Genomic DNA, 18,681 nt, shown 5'->3' on the forward strand with positions numbered 1-18,681 from the left:
CTTCAGACTGAAAGTCTTCTTCAGGCTGAGATCTTCTTCAGACTGAAGATCACCCTTCCTTACACTCCCATATTTCTGCCCAGGAGTCATATTTGGCTCCTAATCAGGCAGAAAACATCCCAGAACATGCTACGGGACAAAGGAGGTCCGATCTACAACTGGGCCATGAGTTAATGCCGCGGCTTCCAAGGGTGGGAGTGTGCGACGCAGCCGGACCAGGAACGAGTGATGGGAGCAGGGCAGCACAGTGGTGTAGTCATAGAGTTGCTGCCTTCAAGCGCCAGAGACCCGGGTTCGATCCAGACTGCGGGTGCCGTCTGCACGGAGTTTGTACGTTCTCCACCAACATAATCGAGGACCAGGTAGACACAAAATGCTGGAGGAACTCAGCGGGTCAGGCAGCATCTCGGGAGGGAAGGAATGGATGACGTTTCGAGTCGAGATCCTTCTTCAGACTGAAGACACCTTCAGTCTGAAGAAGGGTCTCGACCGGAAACGTCACCCATTCCTTCTCTCCCTAGATGCTGCCTGACCCGCTGAGTTACTCCAGCATTTTGTGTCTACATTCGATTTAAACCAGCATCTGCAGTATTTTTTCCTAATCAAGGACCAGTCTCAGCCCGGCCACTCCCTCTTCTCCCTTCTCCCATCAGCAAGATGTCCGATAAAGCATACTTCCAGATTCAGGGCCCGTTTCTTCTCAGCTGTTATCAGGCAACTGAACCATCCTCTCACCAGCCAAAGTGCGTTCTTAAACCTCCCATCTACCTTTTTCGAGACTTTTAATTGGATTTTATTGGACTTTAGCTTGTACTAAATGTTGTGCCCTTTATCCTTTATCTGCGCACTGTGAATGGGTTGATTGTACTCATGTATAGTATTCTCCTTGACTGGATAGCATGCAAACAGAAGCTATTCACAGCACCCTGCTATGTGACAACAATGAAACGTGACAACAATAAACTCAACTAACCATTTTTCTACAGATAACTTGCAAGTTCAATTCTTCTGCTTGAGTAGCTTACAGCCCAATGACATGAAAATTGAATTCTCCAATTGTAGGTAACAAAGCAACAACCAACCCCTCCCCCCCCCCCCAGCTCTTTTCCTTTTTCTCTGTCCCTTTCCATCTGTATCCTTTCCTCCAGCTTCATATTTCGCACCTCTCCTTATCTCTTTATCTCACATCGTCTTATCTTTTCATCTCTGACCTTGCCAACCAAAACCTCACCTCATCTATACGTGACCACCATTCCCAGTGTTGTTCCATCTCCACCCTCTAGCTTTCTTTCTCCACTACCATCAGTCTGAAGAAGGTACCCAACCCAAAACGTCACCAATCTATGTCCTCCGGAGATGCAGCCTGACCGCTGAGTTACTCTAGCGCTTTGTGTTCAATGCAAAATTCCAGCATCTACAGTTCCTTGTGTCTACAGAAATCCAATTACTCCTTTGTTAGGCAGTCACATATATATATATATATATATATATATATTTAAAAAATATATATATTTTTTTCAATAGGTGCAGGAGGAGGCCATTCGGCCCTTTGAGCCAGCACTGCCATTCACCGTGATCATGGCTGATCATCCACAATCAGTACCCTGTTCCTGCCTTCTCCTCACATTCCTTGACTCCGCTATCATTAAGAGCTCTATCTAACTCTCTCTTGAAAGCATCCACCAGGGATTTGGCCTGCACTGCCTTCTGAGGCAGAGAATTCCACAGCTTCACAACTCTCTGAGTGACAAAGCCTTTCCTCATCTCCGTTCTAAATGGCCTACCCCTTATTCTTAAACTGTGGCCCCTTGTTCGGGACTCCCCCAACATCGGGAACATGTTTCCTGCCTCTAGCGTGTCCAATCCCTTAATAATCTTACATGTTTCAATGAGATCACCTCTCATCCTTCTAAATTCCAGAGTATACAAGCCCAGCCGCTCCATATCTGTTGATTTGTGGTCTCACATCCTACTGTTGGTTCCCTGGGGCTCTGAGCTGAACATCTCTGAAGAATTCCACCTTTTTTTGTGATTGTTAATCTCTCTGCTTTTAATACATTATATCTGTTGCTCCGAGACAACAGTTAAACTAATGCACACCTTATTATAGAAAGGAGATTAGATACACGGAAATCAATAAACACAGAGAAAGAACAAGTAAGAAAGGGCAGGAGGAACAAATATATATTGACTCAATAGTACATTATAGCCCAGCTTGCCGACCTAGTAAAACTAATGCATATCTTATTAAAGAAAGGATCCAGGGAAACAAATAAACACAGGGTAGAACATGTCAAGAACATGCAAATAGGATCACAGTGGCGCAGCGGTAAAGTTGCTGCCAGAGCAACTCTGCCAGCGCCACAGACCCTCGTTTGATCCTGACTACGGGTGCTGTCTATACAGAGTTTGTATGTTCTTCCCGTCACCTGCATGGGTTTTCTCCGGGTGCTCCGGTTTCCTCCCACGCTCCAAAAAAACGTACAGGTTTGTAGGTATTTATTCACAAAATGCTGGAGTAACTCAGCAGGTCAGGCAGCATCTCAGGAGAGAAGGAATGGGTGACGTTTTGGGTCATGACCCTTCTTCAGACCATCAGTCTGAAGAAGGGTCTCGACCTGAAACGTCACCCATTCCTTCTCTCCTGAGATGCTGCCTGACCTGCTGAGTTACTCCAGCATTTTGTGAATAAATACCTTCGATTTGTACCAGCATCTGCAGTTATTTTCTTATACTACAGGTCCGTAGGCTAATTGGCCTGGTAAGATTGATGTGTGCGTAGTGTGTAGGATAGTGTTAGTGTGCGCGGATCGGTGGGCCGAAGGGCCTGTTTCCGCACTGTATCTCCAGACTAAACTAAGCCAAACTACAAGGAGCAAATATGGAGGCCAGCACTATTAGGTACTCACCAAGAAATTGGAACTCATCAGAAACATTAGTTACCCAGTGTGGTGGGAATGTGGAGTCTGCTCCCACAGGGAGTGATCGAGCTGAATAGTGCACATTGAACCAAGAGGAGACTAGGAAAGACACCACAGGGATGCAATGCTGAGTCTCTATGAGGTGCTGGTCAGACTGCATTTGGAATATCATGAGCAATTGTGGGTACCATATCTGAGAAAGGATGTGCTGGCTCTGGAGAGGCTCCAGAGGTGATGCTGGACAAAGTGCTGGAGTAACTCAGAGGGCCAGGCAGCATCTCTGGAGGACATGGATAGATGACGTTTTGGGTCGGAGCCCTGCTTCAGATTGGAGACCATGTCCTCCAGGGATGCTGCCTGACCCATTGGGTTACTCTAGCACTTTGTGTCCTATGCAAGATTCCAGCATCTGTTGTTCCCTGTGGCTTCAGAATAAACTGGGGTTTATTCTGAAGGAGGTGGAGGAAGACTGGAAATCAGAGACATGAGCTCAAACAGCTAAATGGGCTGGTGCTGTGCTGGATACTCAACAGCCATAGATTCATACAGCACAGGAATAGGCCCAAACCATCCTTAATAACATTCCATATGGTTCTCTGTAAAGTGTACAGCAGAGGTTTATCTGAGTGATACCAACAATGTTCAAAGGCTTGAAATGATAAGGTTAGATGTTTTTAAATAATGAAGAATTCTGATGAAGCTCTTTCACTAGGCAACTGGAGAACAGGGGTTTTCGATTTAAAATTATCACCAAGAGGGAAGAAATAGGAAGGGAATTGATGAAGATTAAAAATACTTTATAATGCGTTGTGTACGAGGGAACTGCAGATGCTGGTTTACAGCGAAGATAGATGCAAAATGCTGGAGTAACTCAGCGGGACAGACAGCACCTCTGGAGAGAAGGAATGGGTGATGTTTTGAGTCAGAAGAAGGGTCATAGAAACATAGAAACATAGAAAATAGATGCAGGAGTAAGCCATTCAGCCCCACAAGTCAGCACCACCATTCAATGTGATCATCCAAAATCAGTACCCCGTTCCTGCTTTTTCCCCATATCCCTTGATTCCATTAGCCCTAAGAGCTAAATCTAACTCTCTGATGAAAACATCCAGTGAATTGACCTCCACTGCCTTCTGTGACAGAGAATTCCACAGATTCACAACTCGCTGTGACCCCTGGTTCTGGACTCCCCCAACATGGGAAACACTTTTCCTACATCTAGCCTGTCTAATCCCTTAAGAATTTTATATGTTTCTATAAGATCCCCTCCCATCCTTTTAAATTCCAGTGAACACAAGCTCAATCGACCCATTTGGGTCGACCCAAAACATCACCCATTCCTTCGATCCAGAGATGCTGCCTGTCCCGCTGAGGTACTCCAGCATTTTGTGTCTATCTTTGAAATGCATGTAACCAGTGCCATTGTGTTGAATTGTTCTATCACGATGGTCACAGAGAAATGATGAATATAATCACTTTGTTCTCTGCTGTATCAGTTGTGTCTCTACATGTTTATTATCCTTTCAGTGGTTGTCAATGTCGCTAAACCATGATGACAGCAGAGAGTTGCGAGTCTGTTACTGTTCGTGGGAGGTCACTGGGAGTGTGTCAATACTTAAAGAGATGTTGAAAAGTAGACATGTTTGATATTCTCCTGGTATTTTTGTGCAGCTTAAAACAAAACTGTACTTCTCCCATGGGAGTGGTAATAACTAAATAAACTCCAATACATCCAGAACTCCGCTGCCCGTCTACTCACCCACTCCCCGACCCGTGACCATATCACCCCCGTCCTCTACAAGCTCCACTGGCTCCCCATCCCCCAGAAGATCCAGTACAAAATCCTCCTCATGACCCACAAAGCCCTCCATAACCTGGCCCCATCCTACCTGACTGACCTCCTCCACAGACACACTCCCACCTGCACCCTCCGCTCTGCTGCTGCTAACCTCCTGTCCCCCCCCCCCCATCCAGACCAAACTCAGATCCTGGGGGGACAGGGCTTTCTCCATCGCTGCTCCCACCCTCTGGAACTCACTACCTCAAACCATCAGAGACTCCTCCGCACTCACCACATTCAAAACATCACTGAAGTCTCACTTGTTCAACACTGCCTTCAATCATTGACCGTCGCTCCACCTTATTCTTCCTTTACTGTTCGTTTATTTATTTATCTTTATGTTATATCTAATATGTAAAGCGTCTTTGGGTTACTAGAAAAGCGCTATATAAATGTAATGCATTATTATTATTATTAAACAAACCACATCCAATTTAGCTCCACATATGTGGGTATGGAACATGGAACTATAAATGCCGACAAATTGGGCCTATGATAGTAGACACGAAATGCTGGAGTAACTCAGCGGGTCAGGCAGCATCTCTGGAGAGAAGGAATAGGTGACTTTTCAGGTCGAGGCCCTTCTTCAGACTGATGTCAGGGGAGTGGGCGGGACGGAGATAGAATGTAGTCGGAGACAGTAAGACTGGTGGGAGAACTGGGAAGGGGGAGGGGATGGAGGGAAAGCAAGGGCTATTTGAAGTTAGAGAAGTCAATGTTCATACCGCTGGGGTGTAAGCTGCCCAAGCGAAATATGAGGTGCTGTTCTTCCAATTTGCGCTGGGCCTCACTCTGACAATGGAGGAGGCCCAGGACAGAAAGGTCAGATTGGGAATGGGAGGGGGAGTTAAAGTGCTCAGCCACCAGGAGATCAGGTTGGTTAAGGCGGACTGAGCGGGGATGTTCAACGAAACGATCGCCGAGCCTGCGCTTGGTCTCGCCGATATACAGGAGTTGACACCTGGAACAGCGGATACAGTAGATGAGTTTGGAGGAGGTGCAGGTGAACCTCTGCCTCACCTGAAAAGACTGTTGGGGTCCTTGGATGGAGTTGAGGGGCGAGATAAAGGGACAGGTGTTGCATCTCCTACGGTTGCAGGGGGAAAGTACCTGGGGAGGGGGTGGTTTGGGTGGGAAGAGACGAGTTGACCAGGGAGTTGCGGAGGGAACAGTCTCTGGTGAAAGCAGAAAGGGGTGGAGATGGGATGGTGTGGCCAGTAGTGGGATGTGGGATCCCATTGGAGGTGGTGAAAACGTTGGAGGATTATATGCTGTAATGGTCTTCAATAATATTCCTTATCTACACAAGCCTCAGTCCTTTTAATAAATGTCTTTCATTATATCCCTTTGTTCTTTCAAACTTTGCACTTGCCAAGTTTTCACCTAAAATTGAGTAAGTGGTATATTTGTTCTTATTGCCAAATTGTAATGAATTCCCTGGGACTTCATTATGAAGGCTCATTCACCTGCCACCCCTGGTTAAACCCTACCTGGACCCCCTGCAGTTTGCTTATCAAACAAAGATGGGGGTTGAGGACGCCACCATCCACCTGCTCCATCGTTCCTGTGCTCACATGGATAAGCGGGGAAGAATCGTGAGAGACATTTTTTTACTTCTCCAGTGCTTTTAACACGATCCGGCCTGCACTGCTGGGGAGCAAACTGGCGAAGATGTGGTTGGATGCTCCACTGGTACCCTGAATCACCATCTACCTGACTGGACGACCACAGTATGTCAGGCTACAGAACTGTGTCTCGGGCATGGTGGTGAGTGACACAGGGGCCCCACAGGGGACGGTCCTCTCTCCCTTCTTGTTCACCATCTACACCTCGCACTTCAGATATAACTCCGCCTCCTGCCACCTGCAGAGGTTTTCAGATGACTCTGCAATTGTGGGCTGCATCAGTGGGGGGAGGGAAGCTGAACACAGAGGTGGAGTCAACGACTTTGTTGAGTGGTGTGGGCTGAATCACCTGCAGCTCAACATCGACAAGACTAAGGAGTTACTGGTGGACTTTAGGAGGAGAGGAACACCCCTGTCCCCTGTCTCCATCAATTGTGTGGATGTGCAGTTTACCAGAGGGTACAAATACCTTGGAGTGTACCTGGACAGTAAACTGGACTGGCCCAGTAAAGCTGAGGCCCTGTACATGAAGGGACAGAGCCAGCTGTACTTTTTGAGAAGGCTCCGCACCTTCAACATCTGCAGTGAGATGCTGCAGATGTTCTACCAATCGGTGGTAGCCAGTGCCATCTTCTCCGCTGCCGTGTGCCAGGGCAGCAGGGCGAAGGCTTCCTTTGCAAATTTACAATTTTACCGAACCCATTTAACCTACAAACCTGTATGTCTTTGGAATGTGGGAGGAAACCGGAACACCCGGAGAAAACCCACACGGTCACAGGGAGAACGTACAAACTCCGTACAGACAACAGCCGTAGTCAGGATCGAACCTGGGTCTATGGCACTGCAAGGCAGCAAATCTACCTCTGCGCCACTGTGCCATCCTACAAAGCTTACAATGATAATTATTACATTGCCATCATTTGAACAAATGTAAATATGAGGAAGTTGATGTATGCAGTTTGTACGTTCTCCCTGTGACCAGGTGAGGTTTTCTCTGGGTGCTCCGGTTTCCTCCCACACTCCAAAGACCTGCAGGTTTGCAGGTTAATTGGCTTCTGTAAATGGTAAATTGTTCCTAGTGTGCAGGGTAGTGCTAGTGTGAGGGGCAATCGCTGGCTGGCGTAGACTCAGTGCCCTGTTTGCATGCTGCAACTCTAAAGTAAACTAGTGCATTATTTATTCCTTTCTGAGATGGGATGTTCATTAGTAATTTAAATATAATTACTACATTTGTTAAGCTATCTTAGTAATTCCTTACTAATGAAAATCCCATCTCAGAATGGAATAAGTAATACTTTCATTTACTTTAGACTTGCAGCGTGGAAACAGCCAGGTCAGGCATTTATCATCCTTCTTGAGTTGCTCGCTTCAGTTATTGTTCCGTAAGCCATTTCACAGGGTAACCAACAGTGAAGACCTTGCTGGGTCTGATGTCACACATAGTCCTGATCAGATATGGGGAGCAAATGTCCCCATTGATGAACCAGATGGGGACCTATCGTAATCCTATAGTTCTACAGTTCAGTAGGTTGATGTATAAAAATAGATGGGTTATTTTGTCACAGAATGCTGGAGTAACTCAGCGGGACAGACAGCATCTCTGGACAGAAGGAATGGGTGACATTTTGGGTCGAGACCCTTTTTCAGACTGAAAAGGAATGGGTGACATTTTGGGTCGTGTCGGAAGAAGGGTCTCATAAGGTCACCATCAATTAGGCCATCGGCCCATCAAGTCTACTCCGCCGTTCAATCACGGCTGATCGATCTCTCCCTCCGAACCCCATTCTCCTGCCCGCTCCCCATAACCTCTGACACCTGTACTAATCAACCCTGTCTCGACCCGAAATGTCACCCGCTCCTTCTCTGCAGAGATGCTGCCTGGCCCGTCGAGTTACTCGAACGTCTTGCGTCTATCTTTGGAGTAAAGCAGCATCTGCAGTTCCTGCCGACAGGTTATTTTGTCATGTTGGCCCTGTTTCTGTACATCCCTTTGAGAGGAATTTTTCTTTGTTCACACAAGTTGAGAGTGCAGCATCGGTGGTGGGGTTGCAGATTAAATGACATTGAATGTTGAAGTGGAGGACAAAGTTCACATCCTCCGCTCTACGGCACATTTAAACCTCACGATCAAGGACCAGTTTCTCGCCCATTTGAGTTGCACTTGAAGAGACACTACAGGCTCAGAATCAAACAGCAATCCACTTGCAGAATCCAGGTCATGAAATCTTTCATTGAAATGAAAACCCAAATCATGCTCCTTCCTAAGATAATCTAACAAACGTAGTACTTACATAGAAACATAGAACACAGAAAAATAGGTGCAGGAGTAGGCCATTCCACCCATCGAGCCAGCACCGCCATTCAATATGATCATGTCTGATCATCTAAAATCAGTACACCGTTCCTGCTTTTTCCCCATAACCTTGAACCCAAAGAGCTATATCTAACTCTCTCTTGAAAACATCCAGTGAATTGGCCTCCGCTGCCTTCTGTGGCAGAGAATTCCACAGATTCACAACTCTCTGGGTGAAGAAGTTTTTTTTCATCTCAGTCCTAAATGGCCTACCCCTTATTCTTAAACTGTGACCCCTGGTTCTGGACTCCCCCAACATGGGGAACATTTTCCCCTGAATCTAGCCTGTCCAATCCTTTAAGAATTGTATATGTTTCTACAAGATCTCCTCTCAATCTCTGTGGGGCTGACGATGGTTGCCAAGGTGTAATGCTCCTTGCTGTTTTGTATGTATTTGTTTGTTTGTGTTGTCTGCGATAATCCCACAAAGATCACGTTCACGAGAGAGGTACTCCTTAACATCAGACATACGGTACCTCCAAACATTGTTCCGGCTTTCTCTCACTCGCTAGATTATGTGGACATACTCGTCTCCGTGGGAGGGGCATGGGGGAAGAGAGAGGACGTTTTTTTGCCTTCCATCACAGTGAGGGGGTGTTTGGAGGAGTCACTGTGATGGATGTTTGTGTTGGGGTTGTGTGTCTTGTGTTTGTTTTTGCTCTGTGCTGTTGTGACTGCTGGCAAATGATTTTCGTTCAGTTCGAATGACAATAAAGGTATTCTGTTCTGTTGGCGGGACTGTGGCTGCGTTCAAGGTCTTGAGACGGAGGAGGACCCGTGGGAAGTGCTCTGGAGACTCGCCCGACTCCGGCGACGAGGATTACACACACCGCTCCCCAGTATATTCCTCGCAAATCTACGTTCCCTCAACAACAAAGTGGATGAACTGCAACTCCTGTGCCACACTAACAAGGACTTCTCTCGAGCCGCTGCCCTTGTGCTTCACTGAGACCTGGCTGTGTGAGTCGACCCCGGGCAGCGCGCTGCAACTGGCTGGCCTTCAACTACACAGAGCGGACCGCGACGCAGAGGCAGCGGGGAAATCAAGAGGAGGTGGAATATGCTTCTACACTAACCAGCACTGGTGCAGCCACATCACGGCACTGTCTAACATCTGTTCCCCCAATCTAGAATCGCTCTTTATCAACTGCAAACCCTTTTACTCTCCGAGGGAATTTACCTCTTTTATTCTGGCTGGAGTTTACATCCCCCCCCCAAGCCTGCGTACGTGAAGCACAAACGCAACTCGCTGCCCTGGTATTGAGGGGAGACAGTGACTTCCCCCGACTCCATGGTCATTGTTTTGGGGTACTTTAACAAGGCCAACCTCAGTCGTGAGCTCCCAAAGTACAGACTTCATGTTACCTGCCCCACCAGAGGGGAGAGGACACTTGATCACTGCGACTCTTCAATCAAGAACGCATATCGCTCTGTTCCTCGGGCGGCTCTGGGTCTCTCCGATCATTGTTTAGTTCACCTTATTCCGACCTACAGGCAGAAACTAAAATCTGCTAAATCTGTGGTCAGAACAACGAAAAGGTGGACGAGCGAGGGCATTGAAAACCTACAGTCCTGCTTTGACTGCACTGGTTGGAATGTGTTCAGGGAAGCAACCACAAGCCTCGATGAGCACAAGGGCACTGTGACATCCTATGTCAGCTTTTGCGAGGACAGTTGCATTCCCACAAAGACCCGGATCTGGTTCAACAACGACAAGCCCTGGTTCACAGCAGAACTCAGACAGCTCCGCCAGTCAAACGATGAGGCCTACAGGAGCAGGGATACAGACCTCTACAGGCAGGCCAAGTACAAGCTGAGAAGAGGAATCACAGCTGCCAAGGAAAGGTACTCTGAGAAGCTGAGGAGCAGGTTCTCAGCTAATGACGCTTTTTCAGTTTGGAAGGGCTTGCAAGAAATCACCAGGTACAAGAGGAAACCCCCACGCTCCTTGGACAATCGTCAGCTGACCAACGACCTGAACGAGTTTTACTGCCGGTTCGAGAAACAGAAACATAACCCTGGGACCCCCCTCCCCCCCACCCCCAATCACCACTTCACACGTACTCAAAGACTGACTCCAGTTTGCAAAGACTGGACCCTTCCCCACCCACTCCTCCCCAAACAGCAATTCACACCTACTCAGAGACTGGCTGGAGTTTGCAAAGACTGGCCCTTCCCCCCCACCCCTCTGCAATCACCAATTTGCACATCCTCACAGAATGAGTCCAGTTTAACAATAGAAATTGTGGAGGTGGAGAAGCTATTCAGGAAACAGAAAAGCCGGAAATCTCCAGGACCGGACAATGTTTCCCCCTCTCCCCTCAAGCTCTGTGCCAAACAACTGGCACCGATCTACACAGACATTTTCAACCAGTCCCTGCAAACCTGCACTGTCCCTGCCTGCTTCAAGGTCTCCACTATTGTCCCTGTACCTAAAAAGACAAAGATCACTGGTCTTAATGACTACAGGCCTGTCGCACTGACCTCTGTAGTCATGAAGACCTTTGAAAGACGTGCTGGCCCAGCTGAAAAACATCACAAACCCCCTGCTGGACCCCCTGCAGTTTGCATACAGGGCCAATAGATCGGTGGATGATGCAGTCAACCTAGGCCAGCACCTAGACCGCAAGGGGACCTATGCCAGGATTCTGTTTGTGGACTTTAGCTTTGCTTTTAACACCATTGTGCCAGAGCTACTACACTACAAACTCTCCCAGCTGACTGTGCCTGAACCCCTCTGTCAGTGGATCACCAACTTCCTGACGGACAGGAAGCAGCATGTGAGGCTGGGAAAGCACATCTCGGACCCACAGACCCTCAGCATAGGAGCACCGCAAGGCTGCGTACTCTTCCCTCTCCTTTACTCTCTCTACCCCAATGACTGCATCTCCACAGACTCCTCTGTCAAGCTCCTCAAGTTTGCGGATGACACTACCCTGATTGGACTGATCCAGGATGGGGAAGAATCTGCCTACAGATGGGAAGTGACACAGCTGGCGTCCTGGTGCCATCGCAACAACCTGGAGCTCAATGCTCTCAAGACAGTGGAACTAATTGTAGACTTTCGAAGAGATCCCCCTCCCCTCCCCCCACTCACCATCAACAACACCACAGTCACATCTGTGGAGTCATTTAAGTTCCTTGGAACCATCATCTCCAGGGACCTTAAATGGGGGCCACCATCGACTCCACAGTCAAAAAGGCCCAACAGAGGATGTACTTCCTGCGGCAACTGAGGAAACACAATCTGCCACAGGCAACGATGGTCCAATTCTATACTGCTATCATTGAGTCCGTCCTCACCTTCTCCATCATGGTCTGGTTTGGCTCAGCCACCAAGCACAACATCCGGAGGCTGCAACGGATCGTTCGCACAGCTGAGAAGGTTGTTGGCTGCAACCTTCCCCCCATTGACGAACTGTACACTGCAAGGGCCAGGAAGCGAGCGGGCAAGATCATCTCTGACCCCTCTCACCCTGGCCACAAACTCTTCAAAGCACTTCCCTCTGGAAGGCGACTCCGGACTGTCAAAGCAGCCACAGCCAGACATAAAAACAGCTTTTTTCACGAGTGATAGTTCCACTCAATAACCAAAGTCTGTAGTCTCTTTTTTGCTCTGGTTTATTTTCACCCACACGTTTAGACCGTAATGGTATATCCTTATTGTTTTGATGTGTTATGTTTTATTCTTAATTGTTAACTGTATGTTTGTGATGTCATTTGTGAGCGGAGCACCAAGGCACATTCCTTGTATATGCACATACTTGGCCAATAAACTTATTCATTCATTCATCCTTCTAAATTCCAGTGAATACAAGCCCAGTTGACCCACTCTTTCATCATATGTCAGTCCCGCCATCCCGGGAATTAACCAGGTGAACCTATGCTGCACTCCCTCAATATCAATAATGTCCTTCCTCAAATTAGGAGATCAAAATTGTACACAATACTCCAGGTGCGGTCTCACCAGGGCCCTGTACAACTGCAGTAGGACCTCCTTGCTCCTAAACTCAAATCCTCTCGTGATGAAGGCCAACATGCACGCCATTAGCTTTCTTCACTGCCTGCTGTACCTGCATGCTTACTTTCAGTGAATAATGTACAAGCACACCCAGGTCTCGTTGCACCTCCCCTTTTCCTAACCTGACACCATTCAGATAATAATCTGCCATCCTGTTCTTGCCACCAACGTGGATAACCTCACATTTATCCACATTATACTGCATCTGCCATGCATCTGCCCACTTACCCAATCTATCCAAGTCACCCTGCAGCCTCATAGCATCTTCCTCACAGCTCACATTGCCACCCAGCTTTGTGTCATCCGCAAACTTGGAGATGTCATATTTATATTGTTATAAATTATATTTAAATTACTCGCGCACTACGTTGCCTGTGTTCCGATCGCCTGGGCTTTAAAAGTTTGCTCACAAACGTTCCTGCTTCTTGGCTCCGTGTAAAAGCAATCTTAAACTGGCACTTATAATGAATGTAGACATAAAAAGCTGGAGTAACTCAGCGGGTCAGACAGCATCTCTGGAGAAAAGGCCTAGGTGACGTTTCGGGTCGAGACCCTTCTTCAGATTGAGAGTCAGGGGAGAGGGAAACATGAGAGATAGACGGTGATATAGAGAGATACAGAACAAATGGATATCTTTCATTCATTTGCTGGAGTAATTCAGTGGGACAGGCAGCGTCTCTGGAGAGAAGGAATGGGTGATGTTTCGGGTCGAGACCCATCTTCAGGTGTGAAGAAGGGTCTCGACCCGAAACTTCACCCATTCCTTCCCGAAACTTCACCCATTCCTTATCTCCAGAGATGCTGCCTGACCCGCTGAGTTACTCCAGCATTTTGTGTCTACCTTCGATTTAAACCAGCATCTGCAGTCCTTTCCTACACACTCTTTCATTCATTTGTTCTTTATCTCCCTGTATCACTGCCTATATCTCTCGTTTCCCTTTCCCCTGACTCTCAGTCTGGTCAACCTGAAACATCACCTACAGTATGCATTTTCTCCGGAGTTGCTGCCTGATCCGCTGACTTACTCCAGCTGTTTGTGTCTGTCATTGGCTTGAACCAGCATCTGCAGTTCCTCCCTACACATACAATGAATGTCCAGGAGTGATTCAGGAAGTGATGGTGTGGAGTTGTTGCCAAGCAACTAAATAACGGGCTGGAACTTTACAAAGAACACTCTTCGAGAAAAAAAAAGTTCAATCATTTCCTTCTGCTAATGGGACATATGTTGATGGGGTGTGGTCTTCAATGTGAAACATTAAATTTGCTACTTTTCCACAGAGTTAATCTAACCTTCTGAGTGTTTCCAGCATTTGCTGTTTAAATCCATTGTATAACGGCACGGCAGCGCAGCGGTAGAGTTGCTGCTTTACAGCGAATGCAGCGCCGGAGACTCAGGTTCGATCCTGACTACGGGTGCTGCACTGTAAGGAGTTTACTTTCTCCCCGTGACCTGCGTGGGTTTTCTCCGAGATCTTCGGTTTCCTCCCACACTCCAAAGACGTACAGGTATGTAGGTTAATTGGCTGGGTAAATGTAAAAATTGTCCCTAGTGGGTGTAGGATAGTGTTAATGTACGGGGATCGCTGGGCGGCACGGACTTGGAGGGCCGAAAAGGCCTGTTTCCGGCTGTATATATATGATATGATATGATATGATAACTTAGGGTAAATATCAAAAGGCTTGTGAATGATTTAAGAAACATTTCTCTTTTTCCCTCCTGTTATGAGGCCAGGACTGGAGTGCCAGGGCTATGTGGAGAGGTTGAGCAGGCTAGAACTTTGTTTCTTGGAGGGCAGGATGATGAGGGGTGATCTTATCGAGGCGTACAAGGTCATGAGAGAATAGATCGGGTAAATGCGCAGAGTCTTTTACCCAGAGTATGGGAATCGAGAACCAGGGGACATAGCTTTAAGATGAGGGGGGAAAAAGATTCAATTGGAACCCGCAGGGCAACATTTTTACACAAAGGGTGGTAGATAAATAAAATGAGCTGCCGGACAGGTACATGCATAGAATAGGTTTAGTGGGATATGGGCCAAACACTGGCAGGTGGAACTAGCCTGGATGGGCCATGTTGGTCGGCTTGGCAGATTGGGCCGAAGGGCCTGTTTCCATGCTGTATGACTCTATGACTAAGACTCTATACGCAAGGAAGCGATTCGGCCCATCAATTTTCTGCAAGCTTTTTGAAGCACTTATTTCACTGTGACCTATTCTCTCTCACCATGTCCATTATCTCCTGCAACTTTAGATAGTTCCTCTGTCCCTCTCTTCCCCTCCCCCTTCCCAGATCACCCTCTATCTTCCTGTCTCCACCTATATCCTTCCTTTGTCCCCCCCCTGACATCAGTCTGAAGAAGGGTCTCGACCCGTAACGTCACCCATTCCTTCTCTCCTGAGATGCTGCCTGACCTGCTGAGTTACTCCAGCATTTTGTGAATAAATACCTTCGATTTGTACCAGCATCTGCAGTTATTTTCTTATATATCTCCTGCCACCCACCTACACACATAGGATAATCTACAGTGGCCATTTCACCTATCAACCAGCATGTCTTTAGACGTTACAGTTTAGAGATACAGCACGGAAACAGTCCCTTCAGCCCACCACGTTTGTGTTGAGAAGCAGTCCCCGTACATTAGCACTATCCTGCACGCTCGGGACAACTTACAATTTTACTGAAGCTAATCAACAGACAAACCCGCAAGTCTTTCGAGTGTGCGAGGAAACCAGAGCACCTGGAGCAAACCCATGCGGTCACGGGGAGAACATACAAGCTCCATGCAGACAGGACCCGTGGTCAGGAACGAACCCGTGTCTCTGGCGCTGCAAGGCAGCATCTCAAAAGGTGGTGGGTGTATAGAACGAGCAGCCAGTTGTGCCAGGGATGATTCCAACATTTAGGAAACGGTTAGACGGATACATAGATAGGACAGGTTTAGAAGGATGTGACGCAGGCAGGCAGTGGGGACTAGTGACGCTGGGACATTGTTGGCCGGTGCAGGCAAGTTGGGGCAAAGGGCCTGTTTCCACACTGTATCACTCTGTGACCTGTGCTAATTGTTGGACAGCTGCATCGATACTGAGATAATAATGTCGTTGAGGAAAGATTGTGACTATAGTGATATTGCCAAGAATATGTAAAAGCAAAGTATTGTCGGGAAATTATATGGTTCAGTATTGCAACTATAATAGCGATTGTCAAGGTGTGAGTAATGTTTTTAAGTGAAAACACATAATATTGATACTCTGTGATGTATTGAGGAGGCCATATTCGCCGTTACTGTCGATTAACCCACTCGTCTGAAAACTATAAAGAAAGTATTGAGGGGAACAAACAGCTGGGAAGAAGCAGCTTACTAGGTTTTCATTTGTCATAAAACGGAAGGGTATAATTGCCGTGCTTCCGAAATCCTCAGCTGTTTGTGACTCAAAGGAAACCCTGCTCAACCACTCCCTGTAGCTCACACCCTCGAGTCTTGGCAACATCCTCATGAATCCTCTCTGCATCCTTTCCAGCTCGACAACATCTTTCCTAATAACATGGTGCTCAGAACTGAACACAATACTCTAAATGGGGGCTTGCTAACAACTTTATGCTTCATAAAATCAAAGCATGTTAGAACACAAGGACAGATTTAGCCCAGCTAAGGACAGATTTAGCCCCTGTCTTTTAATCTTCCTTTGTTGTCAACTCTAATTCCCCTCTTCTTCTTACACACTCTTGCCTTCAATATTCCTATCTTTACAAATCTTTATCCATTGCAGGTTTCAGGTCTGACTGCTTCCACAAATTGATTGATGAATTGAAAGATGCAGCATGGAAACAGGCCCTTCGGCCCACTGTGTCCATGCCGACCATCAATCACTTGTTCACACTGACCCTTTGTCACCCTACTTCTCACACTTTATCCATCGCATGGGGGAGTCCAGAACCAGGGCCCACAGTTTAAGAATAAGGGGTAGGCCATTTAGAACGGAGATGAGGAAAAACTTTTTCAGTCAGAGAGCTGTGAATCTGTGGAATTCTCTGCCTCAGAAGGCAGTGGAGGCCAATTCTCTGAATGCATTCAAGAGAGCTAGATAGAGCTCTTAAGGAAACGGTTAGAGGGTATGGGAGGAGGGCAGGAACGGGGTACTGATTGAGAATGATCAGCCATGATCACATTGAATGGTGGTGCTGGCTCGAAGGGCCGAATGGCCTACTCCTGCACCTATTGTCTATTGCATGGGGCAGCACGGTGGTGCAGCGGTAGAGCTGCTGCCTTACAGCGCCGGAGACCTGGGTTCGATCCTGACTACGGGTCCTGTCTGTACGGAGTTTGTACATTCTCATCGTGACCACTTGCGTTTTCTCCCAGTGTTCCGGTTTCCTCCCACACTCCAAAGACGGACAGGTTTGTAGGTTAATTGACTTCTGTAAAATTATAAATTGTCCCGAGTGTGTGGGATGGTGTTAGTATGCGGGCATCACTGGTCGGCGCAGACTTAGTGGGCCAAAGGGCCTGTTTCCGTGCTGTACCTCTGTAACTAAACTAAACCTAACGAGTTCTCAGTTTAATTATTTAAAATTTGTTCCCTCACTTTACCATGTCATTAACAGTGGAACTGTTATTAGAACTGTCAATCAGTTGATAAGAAAACTGATTGGCACAATGAATGTGAATTTAATTGAGGAAAATTTAATTGGAAGTTCAACATTAAATATCGTTGCTTGATAGCAAGCGTTCAAATAACATGAACGCTTAGGAAGGAACTGCAGATGCTGGTTTAAACCGAAGATAGACACAAAATGCTGGAGTATCTCAGTGGGACAGGCAGCATCTCTGGGGAGAAGGAATGGGTGACGTTTGGGTCGAGACTCTTCTTCAGAAGTCTGAAGAAGGGTCTCGACTCGAGTGTCACCTATTCCTTCTCCCCAGAGATGCTGCCTGTCCCACTGAGGTACTCCAGCACTTTGTGTCTAGCTGCTTGTTCTGCTCCTAAGTGCCTCTAAAGATTTTTTTTAATTAAGTTATTAAATAGTCTACATTAACTTTGTTAAGACAAATAATCGGAAAAGGCACAGAGTGGGATTTAGATAATGCGCATGAAGAAATCATATGTAAATACTATAGGATGGACATGATATAAAGTATTGAATGGCTAAGTTGTCTTTGGCGTAACTGCCTTCATCTAAATTAAATTTACTTTAGTTTAGTGTAGTTTAGAGATTCAGTGCGGAAACAGGCCCTTCTGACGACCGAGACCGTGCTGACCAGCGATCCCCGCACACTAGAATTATCCTACGCACGCATTTACATTTATACCAAGTCAATTAGTCGAGGGCGGCACGGTGGCGCAGCGGTCGAGTTGCTGCCTTACAGCGAATGCAGCGCTGGAGACTCAGGTTCAATCCTGACTACAGGCGCCGTCTGTATGGAGTTTGTATGTACCGGCGTGGGTTTTCTCCGAGATCTTCGGTTTCCTCCCACACTCCAAAGACGTACAGGTATGTAGGTTAATTGGCTGGGTAATATGTAAAAACTGTCCCTAGTGTGTGTAGGATAGTGTTAATGTGCGGGGATCGCTGGACGGCGCGGACTCGGTTGGCCGAAGGGCCTGTTTCCGCGCTGTATCTCTAAATCTAAAAGAAAATCCCCCCAAAAATTAACATGTTAACCTGTATGTCTTTGGAGTGTGGGAGGAAGCCAAAGATCTAGGAGAAAATCCACACAGGTCATGGGGAGAACGTACAAACTCCACACAGTCAGCACCTGGAGTCAGGATCAAACCCGGGACCCGGGTCTCTGGCGCTGTAAGGCAGCAACTCTACCGCTGCACCACCACGCCGCCATTGGCCAGGCGCTTTACTAATTGGTTTTGGCTCCATTATTTGATGGGAGAGACATGATTATAAACGCAAGTTGTGATCTTCAGAA

General features: G+C 47.2%; 1 protein-coding gene across 3 annotated transcripts in view; it reads right to left on the reverse strand.

Moving 5' to 3' along the window:
- LOC144606858 (glutamate receptor ionotropic, kainate 3-like) overlaps positions 1-18,681 on the reverse strand; it is a 552,253-nt gene that overhangs the window by 303,678 nt on the left and 229,894 nt on the right. The window lies entirely within an intron of this gene.

This window comes from Rhinoraja longicauda, chromosome 27 (assembly GCF_053455715.1).
Source record: "Rhinoraja longicauda isolate Sanriku21f chromosome 27, sRhiLon1.1, whole genome shotgun sequence".
Taxonomy (NCBI): Eukaryota; Metazoa; Chordata; class Chondrichthyes; order Rajiformes; family Arhynchobatidae; genus Rhinoraja; species Rhinoraja longicauda.